The 14,873-nt window shown below is 40.2% G+C and overlaps 1 protein-coding gene across 3 annotated transcripts in view; it reads left to right on the plus strand.

Annotated features, from left to right (window-relative positions):
• The window catches only part of MRPS28 (mitochondrial ribosomal protein S28), a 185,409-nt gene that overhangs the window by 108,814 nt on the left and 61,722 nt on the right, over window positions 1-14,873 (plus strand). The window contains exons 3-5 of one of the 3 annotated variants that reach the window (XR_011996618.1): window positions 800-959; window positions 9,720-9,895; window positions 10,068-10,564. The exons of 1 other annotated variant lie outside the window; for it this stretch is intronic. The gene's annotated coding sequence lies outside the window, so the exon portion shown is untranslated. Of the gene's footprint in view, window positions 1-799; window positions 960-9,719; window positions 10,565-14,873 lie in introns of those variants that run through there. One more of the 3 variants, XR_011996617.1, reaches the window with a different exon arrangement.

The following is a 14,873-nucleotide window of genomic DNA, read 5'->3' on the forward strand; positions in this document are numbered from 1 at the left end:
ACAGAGAGAGGCAGAGACACAGGCAGAGGGAGAAGCAGGCTCCCTATAGGGAGCCTGATCCGGGACTTGATCCCAGGACCCCAGGATCACAACCTGAGTCAGAGGCAGATGCTCAACCACTGAGCCACTCAGGTGCCCCTAAAGGCTAGTTTTTAATCACTCAAGTTCCCAGTTATACCGGGTTGAATGGTGCCTCCCCCAAAATTCATGTCTGCTCACAACCTATGAAGGTGATATTTTTTGAAATAGTCTGTGGATGTAATCAAGTTAAGATGAGGTCATGCTGGATTAAAAGTGGGTCCTAAATGTAATATGACCGTTCTCCTTATAAGAAGAGGCAAATTTGGACACAGAGACACAGAAACACGGGGAGAATGTCATGTGACAACTGAGGCAGAGATTGTAGTTAGGCTATCACCAGCTAAGGAATGCCAAGAATTCCTGACAACCACTAGAAACTAGGAGAAAGGTATGAAAACAGATTCTCCGGCTGAGGTTCCAAAAAGGGAACAAACCAATGACACTTTGATTTCAGACTTCTGACCTCCCAAACTGTGAGAGAATGAAGTTCTGTTGTTTTAAGTCACCCAATTTGCGTAACATGTAATGGCAGCCCTAGGAAACTGATACTCCAAGCATATCTGAGAAGCTGGATGCCAGGCACTAATTTCCCAGCCTCACTCAGAGAAAGCTATACAGTGCTCCTATGCTTTGACCCTACGATCCTATTGACAGCCTGTATTGTACCTCTAGTTCCTCTGCTCCATGTAATATTCTTTCTTGCTTCACTCCTTTATAGAGCATGTCCTCCATTTGCAGCCTTGATGAAAATCTCCATGAGGATCTTAACCTAGAGAATCAGTCCCCGCAACCATCAGTCACCTAATTAAAATCACCCAGGTTGAAATGTCCAAGAAAATCAGTTTTCAGTGGACAATCTTTGTTCCTTCCATATTAAAGTAAGTATTTGAATCAAGTCAATGCTCTTTTTATAAGTCAGCTAACCGTGCCAAACAAGTGAACAGAAAAACTATCTCATAGCGTTTGTGTCGGCTCAGGTCCTCTGGGAGGCAGACGCTAAGAGTAGGAAGGGAAAAAGGCCCTGTGAGGGATAAAGGGTAAAGAAGCAAGATTTCATAGATCTTAAGGCAAGATTTGGTTGTGTAGACATCTATATATTCCTTAGCAGCTGATATCTCTCTGATTAATCGAGAGATTATGTCTTTGATCAATAAAACTTTAAAAGAATTTTCTCTAATATCGACCATGGTACATCCTTAGCAAAATAATAGATTATATTTTCTGTTTCCCTGAAATTCTTTTTAAATACTAAACCTGACCTATACTGGGGAAAGCATTTTGTGTAGAATTTATATAGATGGAGAGATGCGAGGGAGAAAGGTGACAGCAACAGAAACAGTATGCAGAATATGTGGTGATTTGGCATGTTTGCTAATGCTGGTGTGAACTGACTGCACAGAGATTTTGTGGTGGAAGGGGGAGGCAAGACACCACAGGAGAGGCCATGGGCACGGACACAGGGTTTGGAGAACGTAGGAGAATAACCCCGTGCCTCTGTCTATCGCTCTGTGATAGAAGTGAAGAGTAGTGTTTTGTCCCAATATGCAAGTAAATCCTGCTCAGACCCTAGGACAGGCCCTGTCTTTCATCTGGAGGGACACAGAGTTGGAATAGGAAATCGACCCTACAAAGAGGACCTTACAGAGGGGATGGAGAAAACCTAACTTTGTCCGGACCTTGACTTGGAACCATCTAGATATGCTTGAGGGAACACTGGGGAAAGCAGAAACTGATCTCTGTCTTGAGGCAGGAGGGCAGAAACAAAGTCAAAACAGACCCTAGGGTCCTGGAAGGATGAGCAAGCCCTATCTAATTAGCCAAAGCTCTGTGTCTGTTTCCCTTAAAAACCATGGAAACCATAGAGTCTTCCTTGCACATGACAGTCTTTTCTCAAGTGGTCATCCAGTCCACACTGTAAACACCCATGACAGGTTACTTCCTACCTCCCGAGGCAGGCTTATAGAGAATGATTTAGAAGACAACCAGTGTAAAGTTCATTCACCTCACATGAGTAAGTCTTTAATTTCTGGTCTGCCAGAGGATCAAACTTTATAATCACTCTCCTTTTTGCTTTTTGTGGGATGTCTTCTCTGGTTTTTCTAGTTCTTGCTCCCTACCTATCAAGTAATATTTAAGTTAGAGTATGTGGAAGCTGATTATAGTATCCTTTTGATAGATTTTCCAGGACCTTTTTTGGTCCATCGGTCATTTCAAATTTCATTAACACCTGCACCAGAGGGTGAATGGGAAAGGGAAAGGTGTTAAACAAAGATAGAAATGACTAATGGACCAGACTTCTTCTTTTTTTCTTTCTAAACAAAATTACAGGCATGGAATTACCCTAAATTGTCATCCATTTTGTGGTTCTGTTTGGAAATTTACTAGTATATTGGGCATCACTAAATATATCTAAAAGATAGTTAGGCAGTAACATAACTCAGACATACCATTATTCCTGAGCAATAAGCTTGCAGCTTTACCCACAGTCCTTGTCTCAGCTGCCTGCCTGAGTGGAATTCCCACTCCTTTTGGTATGGTTTTGAGAGTTGGGACATCATCTTTATCTATTGGCTTCTGTGGTATTTACTGCATCTAAAATGAAAGATTTTGCATTTAAATGTTGCCTGGAAAAGACACAATATCTTGCTTTCTTGTATTCATTCATTCGAAGTAATTATTGCTGTCACGGTCTCATGTGCATTGTTTCCAAACCATAATGATTTGAGACTTATAGAGCATGGTAAAAGAGTTGAATTGTTTTTTCAAGCAGGCAATTTTGTGAAGCAAATGGTAGTAATCCGAGCCACTTCTTGGTTTCTAAAGATTTCATCTATCCGCAGGATGATTTCAGGATCCATACAGTTCCTTACCTGGAGGTTAAAATCCTATGTTCAAAATCCCATTTTTCCATTTCCCACATGTAGAATGCAGGTGTGAGAATGTAAAATAAGTCAGGTTCATTCACAGAGTTTCCTACATCCTTTGGCTTAGAACATCTCTGAGTTCTTTGTAATTAGTTTAAAAGAAACATGGGGGGAAAGTTATAGTCTTTTCAAATAAACTGTATGTTTCCCTTAGGAATTTATACTAAAATGTGTATTTATTTTTAAAAACCAAATGATATGAATATAAGAAATTCAATACTGGGTCAGCCCAATGGTCTAACCAGCTGTGGTTTCAAAGTTTCATAGTATTCCATTAATGTTGGCCTCAGAAGTTTGGGGATTTGTTTCAAACTCCCTGGACTTTTTTTAATATGCAAATCTGTATTTACCATTCATAGGTTAATCTAAACCTTTCCTCAATTTACTTATATCTTCAATGTACATCAACTAAAGAAACAAGCTCCCCAATGGCAAGGGAACTACACCTTATCAATACTGAGCTGATAGCAAGGGTTTTACTACAGGGCAGTGAAGAAATGAGATGAGTAATGCAATCTATCACAGTTATCCTCTTGGTCATAACTATTTACATCCCTGCCACATGCAAAATTCACTCAGTCCCATCCTATGACACTGTCTCCCACCCCCTAAATGCTCATTTAATCATGATATCTGCCAGAAGTCCAGGATCCTGTGATCATTTTTTCCCTAAGGATTTTATTTATTTATTTGCAGAGAGAGAGCACAGCAGGGGGAGTGGGAGAAGCAGGCTCCTCACTGAACAAGGAGCGCCACACAGGGCTCCATCTCAGGACCCGGGGATCATGACCTGAGTTGAAGGCAGACGTGCCTTCAGATGCCCCACCAAGAAAGAAAACTCTTAAATTGATTGCTTAACCAACTGAACCACTGAGGCACCCATAGGATCTTATGATCCTCATCAGTATAGGTCAGCTTCGTATTTAAAAATAATTATAGGGGGGCACCTGGGTGGCTCAGTGGTTGAGCATCTGCCTTTGACTCAGGTCGTGATTCCGGAGTTCTGGGATTGAGTCCCGCATGGGGCTCCCCACAGGGAGCCTGCTTCTCCCTCTGCCCATGTCTCTGCCTCTCTCTGTGTCTCTCCAGAATAAATAAAGCTTTATAAATAAATAAATAGATAAATAATATTATAGGGATATATGGAAAATATAATCTAGTATTTTTCTTTTTTTTTTTTTTAAGGATTTTATTTATTTATTCATGAGAGACAGAGAGAGAGAGAGAGAGGTAAAGACACAGGCAGAGGGAGAAACAAGCTCCATGCAGGGAGCCCAACATGGGACTCGATCCTGGGACTCCAGGATCACACCCCTGGCCGAACGCAGGCTCTAAACCACTGAGCCACCCAGGGATCCCCAATCTACTATTTTTCTAATGATATAGCATAAGCCGATATCTATTAGAGAAAATTCTTTAAAAATTTTATCCATCAAAAACATTGCAAACTCTTGAATAATTAGAGCAAGCTCAGCTGCTAGGGAATATGCAAATGTCTACCCAACCAAATCTTGCCTATAAAACTCTAAAATGTATTACTCAGTTGCCTGTCCCCAAAACATTTCCTGCTTTTTAAAATAGAGAATACCGAACAGGATTTAAAAGCTTTCCTTGATGACTCAGGGCTACTATTATGGAAAACAATTTCATAATGATGTGATTTCCTAAGGATTTTTAAGGTGGGTAGAGCGGCTTGCTCCTTTGAATGGCCCCAGAACTGGGCAAAATTTTTTTTTAACTCGTTACCTATCACCTCCCTTTGCTTATCAGCTGATACTTTTTGCTTCTGTTGTACCTGCTTCTAGTACTTCCCTTGCTGCTCTTAATTGGTGTTACTCTAATTTGGGATTATATCCTAATTGACTCTCAACAAGTCTTCTTTTTTAGTCTTTCTGCCTTAAACATTTCTACCACCTCTTTTCTCTGCTGTCAGCTGCCACTTTTATTGGTGTCTGTATGCTTTTCTGTGCCTAACTTAATAGCTTGTTTTATACTAGCTTCTGGGAGAGAATTGAGAATCATTGGGTAAATCTGTAGAAATGTGCATGAATTTTGCGATATCTGTTTTCTATTTCGGAGCCTTTTGTCCATTATTCTCAGAACTATGGCCGAGTTTCAGATGTTAAAAGTTGTGTTCAATCTATCACTGAAATGAAAGGTTTTAGAAAGACAAATAAGAAAATAGACTATTTAAAAAATCAGTTTTAAGACTGTCCTAATAAAATTTCCTAGACCTTGAGTATCTAAACAAAATGATAGATGAAAGGATGGTGGGATTCATTGATTGTTTCTGCTTTGAAGCCAATGAGTGCTCTTTCCTATTCAATTGTAAGTATCTCCAAGAAAGGAATTGTTTTTTTACTCATTTTTGTATCTTCTGTGCCCAACAGTGTCCAACACATAGAAAATATTCATCAATATTTGTTGGGAGTAATTTGCTTGATCCAGCGGCCATAATTACAAAAGATTATCTGTCAGTAAGAGAAAGATTAATTGTTCTGCAATTCTGCTGCCTCAGGTAGAAAGCAGACGTCTTTAGCAATGAGATAAGCCCAAATCTCAAATCTCCTAAATGACCTCCCATTTCTCTCTTCCTGTCTTCCAGTCTTCACACCCAACTCCTCATCTCTACCACCCCCCCCCCCAGGATTTCTGAGTAATGGTGTTTCACCACTTTGGTTTAGAGCTTTGAACAAAAATTAAAGAGTTGGGGATCCCTGGGTGGTGCAGCGGTTTGGCGCCTGCCTTTGGCCCAGGGCGCGATCCTGGAGACCCGGGATCAAGTCCCGTGTCGGGCTCCCGGTGCATGGAGCCTGCTTCTCCCTCTGCCTGTGTCTCTGCCTCTCTCTCTCTCTCTCTGTGACTAACATAAATAAATAAAAAAATAAAAAATAAAAAATAAAAAACATATTAAAAAGTTGTGCTACATGAACAGATTTTATGCATACAGATTTCAAATATCTGAGTCTGGTTCATATCTCCTGGTAATTTTATAGCAAAAAGCTGGTTGCTGAGCCCGTGTCTACATGTTTAGCATTTTGCTGACCTATAGGGAAGGAGCAGGAGGTGACTATGTGTATGACTTGAAAGGATGCCTCATTATTTTATGTTAACTGTGCTCTTTTATTTCTCTGTTCGTACAAACATTAGAGTATTCACTGCATCACTGCAGCCAAGAAAGAATTTCTTGAGTCTAAAGACTGTGGCAGTTTGAGGAAACCAAAGAAGGGAATGCACAGAATTCCATTTTCCTTCTTTTAGCCTTCTGGTTTTTTCACAAACTGCATGCAGGTTTTACAGCCTACCAGTGCCCACTGCTTTCCTGCCTCTGAGTTCTTTTCCTTCCATCACTCATAGATATTGTTCACCCAAATGTTAATAGGCAGCTTTTTCCTCAAGGATGCTGGAAAGATGGTTACATTGAAGCTAAACATTTGGCTCCCTGTCCAGTACCACAAAAAGTAGACCAGGGGTGCATCTTAATCAAATTTGTCCTCACAAAGAGAGAATCTCTGCATTTTGGCTTGAGAACCACTCATATGTCCCCATTCTCATAGTAAATCATGGCTTGTTAAACTTTCTTTTTCCATGTATATACACAAAACAGTGTCACTCAAACAGAGTGAAAAATCACATTGTCCACTCAGTAAAACTTCCATCAATTTCATCTGTTTCTTCTAGCCCAAGCCCCACAGATTAAACTGTGACATCACAGGTGAAATATTTCTATTTACCTAAGGATGAAAACACAAGCAATGGAAACTATGACAGAGGCCCAGCTAGACTCAAGCTCCTAACATTGGGCAGCCCTCTTATGTATGTTTTCATGAGAAAGTTCTAGGGATTTATTCATTTAGTTACTTATTAGGACTTAAGAATAGACAAGTAGAACTGCTATTTGCTCTGTCCACTCCAAGTTATAGTTAAAACAGCAACAGTGACTTAAAAAACATTTTCAACAGTCATCTATACTTTATTAGCACCAATGCTGAAAGCTCTCATAGCACCAGCTCTATGCTGAAAGCTACTCATTTTTCTGACCTCCAGTTCAGCTTAATGAGGCTGATTCCCCAAAGAATAGATAAGTGAAGGCACCGGTACACCTTGTTTTTGTGGACTTCAAAGTGACATTAATTATAAGTCATCACTTCCAGATGGATATTCTGGCCTCAGAATTTTTTTTCCAGTGGAATAGCATTCAAAGATAAAATATCTGTCTGGCAAAGGTAACACCTATCTAGATCTAAACCTATTACCCTTGTTATAGTGACACACAAAGTACAAAAGTATATAATTATCTTAGATTTATTAATTCCATGTTTCTGATATTTTTTAGTCCTTTGTTTTTTCTTTTAAAGGTTTTTTTTTAATAAAAGATATTTGTTTATTTATTTAGAGAGTGAGCATGAGCAGAGGGAAGGGCAGAGAGAGAGGGAGAGAGAATCTCAGCAATGTGGGGCTCGACCTCGCGACCTGGAGATCATGACTTGAGTATAAATCAAGAGTCGGATGCTTAACCAACTGAGCCACTGAGGTGCCCCTAGTTAGTTCTTTATGATGCGTTGCTTCTGTGTAACCTTTCAAAGATCTTGTCTAAAAGGCACGAGAAGTATTATGAATTTTTTAAAAATGACATTTTTTTGCAGTACTTTTAGTATATTGAGGTCATATTAAAAGCCAGGAATATATATATATATATATATATATATATATATATATATATATATATATTACATTCCCCTATCCTTAAAGCAGGTATTTCTCAAATAATGACTAAAGAATTGTTAAGTTCATTTGTATCCTATCACGGTCTACTTTTATATGAATTTTATTTACTAATTTAAAATATTCATTTTTAAGGATTTATATCCTAACTCCAGGAGAAAATGAGTAACTTATAAAAGCTCTACTTTCAATTAAATCAACTGCTGAGTCAGAGATTTATTTGTGCAATAGAAACCCTTCTACCTGACTCCTTTGGGACCCGAGTAATCTGGGTATATAAGCACCCAGATATTCCAGAAACCTTGTCTCCACTGACCTCATGTTACTGAGACTGCAGAATCTCCCAGTGTAGCCCGTCCCTGGAAACGCTTCCAGCCAACCTCTCTCTACCTCCCCACCTCTCTTATCCCACTTCCTGCCTCCATGTCATTCAAGCCCCAGACAGTCTGGCTTAACCAGCTTTCCGGGTAGGCAGGACTCACTACAGGCATTTCCATTGTAAGAAGTGCTTAAAGGAAACAAATAGAATAAGCAGCAAACGGTAATATATTTCACAAGCGGGTATTATATTTTCGATTTTTCTTCTGACTTGTTGGATTTCTTTCCAGTTTGTCCTGGTTTTTTCATTTTGGTTTGCCCATGTTTTAATAGTCTCAAAATAGCTTATCTTGAAATCTTGCCTTCCGTTTTGTATAGAACTCAGAAGGAGAATGGCGCCTTTCTGAAAAGCCAAATAGCTTTGTGTCATATTGTAACAAACAGAACCTTTACTTGGGAGCAAAGTATCACCATAGTTAAATGCTCTCCAGATGCCTGCTTTGCCACCAGAGTGTAAACAGATATTTTCCAGTCTGTATTTACCTCTTCAAAATGCAGCCCTTAAAAAAGGGGGTGGAGCATGAAGAGGTTCTTGCCTCTAAATATGGACAATCTGTATATCCCTCTATTTAAGGTGACTAAGAAGGATTAGAACCTGGCCTGTCATTCTGGAAACTCTATTGATCGGCTTGACACTGTGAAAGTTTGTCTGGTCTGTGTGGGGGGAGGTTGCAATCCCTGGATGCATTCTTGCTCCTGAGAGGCTTCCAGGGAGAGAGAATGACAAGTGAGAAACAAGTAGAAGAGCAGTTAAATGTTTAAATTAGCATAATTCAGTATGGGGATCATCTCTGATAATATCTCAATTCTATAAATCCTTAGAGCTCTCCACTATAGACTTTCCAGGAGCTCCTTTAATGACACTGTGGACGTAACATTTCATCTAGCACCAATTTCCGGGCTGAGGAGTAAAAGGGTGAACACAGCCCTGGTCTCCCTGAGCTTACACTTCAGTGGGGAAACAGATACTGTACACTTACTCTCAAAAATAAATACATAAGCAAAAATTTGCTAAGTTCCAGAAAGAAAAAGCTCAGTCTACATGGGAATGTAACTTGGTTTAGATCAGGGGAATCAGGGAGAAATTGGGGATGGAACAAGCAGAGGAGTCAGACATATAGTTAGAAACACTGACATGATGTGAAGACCCAGAAGCGTGTGATAATTTGGGCAGTTGCAAGGACTGAAGAAAATGCTAATATGCAGAGGTGTCAGGACCATCATGGGGCTAAGTCAACAATGATGGTTTCACAAATTGGACAACTTTGAAACTGCTTCTTTGAAGACAATGAAAAATTTGTAAATTTAATTTTTTAATTCGTTAATTAAATTAATTTAAATCAGTGCAATAAAATTACCACTTGGTTAGGGATAACCTAAAAATACTTGTGTGAGCTGTGTTCCCTAGGGATCGAGTTAAAGTGCAAGTAAGAGAAAAGCCAACAATAGTGGCTAAAGCCACAGAGTGGCTTCCTTTTCTCACACAAGGATGAAGCTAACCAGTGGCTGACTATGGATGGCCCAGAGTCTCTGCGATTTTCTTGGCCCTTCCCTCATGATGACAAGGTGGCTACTTGGGCTCCAGTGTCAGTCACTCTCTCAACTTCACAGGGGGTGACAGGAGTCACGTGTGTGTCAGGAAAGCAAACTCTTGGAATTCGTTAACAGACTTCACATGAATATTATTGGTCAGAAGAGTGTCATATGGCCATTCCAAGTTGCCAGAAAAGAGGAAAGTGTTTTTCAAGCTGGGAATCAAAATTTCTTACTGTTAATAAGGAAAAAGGGTGAGTATGGATGTTGGATGGGCAATTCGTTGTCCTTGCAACTTAAAGTTTTTTAGCCTATCCTGTGGTTGAAAATGCTTTTTTCCCCTTGTCCATGCGAATGATTTTGTTACATGTGTTTTCTTTTTTACTTATTTTTTCAAAGATTTTTAAAAAGATGCATTTATTTTAGAGAAAAACAGAGAGACAGAGAGTGCATGGAGGGGCAGAGGGAGAGGGAGAAGAAGAGAAACAGACTCCCCACTGAGCAGGAAGCCCGACGCCAGGCTTCATCCCACAACCCATGAGATCATGGCCTGCACCAAAATCAAGAGTAGGATGCTCAACCGACTGAGCCACCCAGACGCCCCTTGTTGCATATGTTTTAATAAATCATGACTTTGGGGAACGTGTCCTTCATCCCTTATATGCTGAAGAAGTCTGTTGTAATATTAACTGCAGTTAAACCAAAATGAATCTTCTTATGATGAATGCATTTGATTGACATTTGTGTTTAACACAGATTTGTTTCACTTAGGGCTGTATCTTGCCTATTCCATAAAACTGGAGCATCTGATCTGTTCTGCTCTCCTGTTAAAAGGGAGACAGTCATGTGTTGGCTTCTGTAGCCTGTCTGTTGTGGTTTGAGGGTGAAAGAAAACCAAGAAATAAACTTTCTAAATGATTTAATCAGTCCAAGATGTATACCACTTTCAGATCATCTATTGTACTTGTGTTTTAGAACTCTAGATTAGCTTTTCCCATCAGTATTTTCTGAGATCCTCATTATTTAACATCCTCCTAGATTGAACTTGAGGAGCCAAGGAAATGATTGGGTATGAATGGTAAAAAGCATGAAGTGGGTGTAGCTCAACCAGGCATCTGGATTGCCATGACTTACATCTTCATGTATTATTACAGCTGTTGTTGGCCTACATGGTTCTGTATGGTTTTTGGCACATTTTTTTGCTGACAGTGCCCCTTTAGCACATACCCACATATGGGTATGTGTGATAGCTAGCCTATATGATAGCCCCCAATTATCTCTGCTTTCTTATATTCCCATTCTCATATAGTCCCTTCCCACATTGTGTCAAAGGTTGGTTTAAGTGACCAATAGCATAGATAATATTGCCTAAGACATAAAAGACAATTGTGGCTTCTGCTTGCTATCTTGGATGGATCACTCATTCTGGGAAAAGCTGGCTGCCGTTCTGTAAAGACACATAGGCAGCCTTGTGTGGAGGCCCATGTGATGAGTGAATAAAGCCTAGTGTGAACCTCAGCAAAGAACCAAGATGTTCTGCTATCAGCTGTGTGAATGGGCCAGCTGGTAAGCAGACCCTCAGCCCCAGTCAAGCCATCAGATGACAGAAGCTCAGGTTCATATGTCATGAGTGAACCCTGAGCTAAAATTACCCAGCTGTTCCAATATCCCTGATGATCCATGGGAACTGTGAAATACTTGTTTGTGGTTTTAAGCCACTAACCTTAGGGTTATCTTTTTATGTAGCAATACATAGTATATCACATGTTTGTGCTTCCTACCCTGTGCCACCTCAGATACTGATGAGTGTTGGCTTGACCCAAGCATCTGCATAGATCAGGAAGTTAACACTCCTGAGGATGACCTTGACCAATAAGAGGGAAGTCAATGGATATATGGACTTGCTTCCTAGCTTTCAAGAAGACAATTCTGGAAGGCATTAAGTGGGCTTCTCAGATGGCCCTTGAGAAGCATCAAGCCCCTGCTTCCCATAGTTAGGGTGTTTCTCTCTCCATTGCTGTCCTACTCTCTTTGACCTCTCTTCTCCTCCCAAGAATTGCCAGATGATCTCATCTGCACACAAGGCCTGATATCAGCCCTTCCTTCAGGGAAACCCAGGCTAAAACCGTGAGTGTGAATAAATACTACATGCCCCCAGGACTGCGCCAAATGAGAATGTGAACATTTAACTTAATAGATGAGAGCAACGGGCTCAGCCTAGCTCAAGTGGAATGTACAAAAAAGAAGCTCATTTTATTGGAGGACTTCTTTAGCAGTATAATGCTAAATTCTTTCTTTTTCTTCTTTTTTTAAAAAAAAAATGTGAGCATTTTAGATGATGTCAGCTTTGAAAGTTTCCTAATTAGACGTTTACATGTCAAGGGCCCTTATAAGCCCTTTTCTCTTGCCATTAATGAGGAATAAAATAGCTCCTGAAGAAAAAAGGTAAATTGTTCATATTGCATTCCTTGGTCCTCAGAAAAGAAAGCTCATTCACAATAGACATGATTGCCAAGTTCAGGCACAGTTAAGAAGTTCTTTAGGGCTTTGGTGTTCACAAAGGAAGCACCCCCACCTGCCAGCCTGCATGGTGGTCTGCTGAAAGAATGAGGGCTCATTTGAGAAGTATTTTAAGGATAAGGAATTCAAGCTTGTTTCACTGGATAGGGGTATCTTTCTTAGTCTCTGTCCACATACAGTCATTCTGTATATGGCATGTTTTGGGGTAACAGTGGAATGAGTTCTTTGAGTTTCACACCAGCCATAGAATTCTAACATGGTGGGAGACAAAGGCAGGTCTCTTAATGGGTGTTTCAATCCATTCGTCCCTTTCTGATGAAAAGAATTGTTATTATGCAGTAGGATTTCTTTTTCTTAACTAAAAGAGTTCTCTTGCATTAATCTAATTTCACCAATGATCTGAAGCCTGAAGGAGTACCTTAAAGCCATTTGACTTCAAAAATTAAGGAAGCTTTAAGGGCTGGATTCTTTTGGCCAAGACCGCATTCTTCACCTGCATGAGAGATGGTCTGCAGTAGAGGACAGAACTTCAGTCCAAGTCCATTTCCACCTGACTCAAGCCCAAGCTTACGTAGCAACCATTTACTTTTCTTTTTTTTTTTAAGATTTTATTTATTCATTCATGAGAGTCAGAGAGAGAGAGAGAGAGGCAGAGACCTAGGCAGAGGGAGAAGCAAGCTCCCTACAAGGAGCCCGATGTGGGACTCGATCACAGGACCCCGGGACCATGACCTGAGCCAAAGGCAGACGCTCAACCACTGAGCCAGCCAGTGTCCCTCCATTTACTTTTCTTAATCCTAACCAACCTTACAAGTTCAAATTTTAGAGCTGTGATGAAGCTAAAAGCTATTGTGGCCATGAGCAAAGTTTTACCATAAATTTGCATTTCAACATGAAGATGTCAGAATGAGGGACCATCAAGTGGGAATGAGACACAAGTGAGGACCACAACAGAGGATCGTGGACTTTGGGATTACAGAAACTGAAAACTTACCGAAGAAGGGCTATTGGTCATTCATTGAACATTTATGAGTGCCACTCAGTGCCTGATGCTAACCATGTAAAGATGACAAGGGCATGGACCCTAGCCTCAAGAAGTTCATCCCAGCAAAAATAGGACTTTGTTTTTTAGAAAAATAAATGATTCTCAGTTTGTATCATATGTGAAAAATTTTCAATGGGGTATTTGTAGACAAAGGACCCTCAGTAGAGTTAGAGATCCGTACGTTCCTATAAGATAATGTAATTGAAAGCTTTTAGGAGAGTGTCTGGCAAATGTGAAGTCTCCACCAAGTTAGGTGCATATAATGGCTCAAGGTCACGAATTCCAACTCAGTTATTTTCCCTCAAAACACAAAGCCTAGTTTCCTAGGACTTACTTGCTCTCTTCTCCTTATCATTCAGTGTTGTCATCATGACCCCCACCTTTACTTGTTTCTTCTGCCAGCAGGGGACGGGGGGCTGCACTGGAGCTTGCCCATGAGCCAAGACCCATTGAGAGCTGATCCTTTTGACCAAAGTATCAAAGCAATCCAGCTGCGGATTAAGGAAACAGAAGGCTCTGAAGCTTTGGTTTAAGAGTCAGGTCATGGAACTCTTTGAAGAGCTTGAGTTTTTGGAGAAAAAGTGCCGAGCAAGTTCCAAATGCACATTCATATTTAGATAGAAGACACAGAAATATAAAGCCACGTGACAGATTCCTTAGCAAATATAACAGCATACACATCTTAATGAGCAGTATATCCCTTGATGCAAGTTTCCATGGTAGACAAATGCTTATTTCAATTGCTCGAAGCAATTTCCTTTAGGAATTTCCTTGAAAGTTGGCAGAGCATTCTTTTGAATATCCTCAATAGAAGGAATTTTATCCTTTAAGAGAGGACTTAAGTTTTTGTTTAAGGAGTCAAAAAGCCATTTAAAGCCAAAAATGATGACACCCCCCCCCCCCACACACACACACACACAAATGATCAAGCAGAGAAGTATTGTTTGTGACTATAAAGTAATGAGGCTGGTTTTGGTGCATGGCCTTAAACTGATGCTGAGGCCATTCCACAAAAGCACCCCAAATGTTTTTTATAGCAAGTTACGTTAGTTTGCTAAGGCTGCCATGACAAAATATCACAGACTAGATAGATGGCTTAAACAACAGAAATTTATTTTCCCACACTTCTGGAGGCCAAAAGTCCCAGATCAAGGTGTTGGCAGGGTTGGTTTCTCCTGAAACCTGTCTCTTGGCTTGCAGATGGTCATCTTCTTGCTGTGTCCTCACATGGCCTTTTCTTGGTGTGTACATCCCTGGTCAGAGACATCCCTGGAGTCTCTTTGTGTTCTGCTTTTTTTATTCTTATGAGGATAGCAGTCAAATTAGATTAGGGCCCACTCTGACACCTCATCTTAACCTAATCACCACATTAAAAGCTCTATCTCCAAACACAGTCACATTCTGAGGTACTTGGAGTCAGGGCTTCAACATATGAATTTGGAGGAAACATGATTTAGCTCATAATACAACTCATCTCTGAGAAAGTGTATAATCTTCCAAGTGCCCTCTTCTGAAAGACAGCATCATTTTTATGTGTAAGTACTGGTGCACTTTTTAAAAGGTAATTTACTTCCAACCTATGGATGAATGGATAAACAAAACGTATATATGTACAGTATCGCGCAGCCTTAAAAAGGAAGGAAATTCTGACACCGGTTACATCATGG

Source organism: Vulpes vulpes, chromosome 13, assembly GCF_048418805.1.
Source record: "Vulpes vulpes isolate BD-2025 chromosome 13, VulVul3, whole genome shotgun sequence".
In the NCBI taxonomy this organism is placed as follows: Eukaryota; Metazoa; Chordata; class Mammalia; order Carnivora; family Canidae; genus Vulpes; species Vulpes vulpes.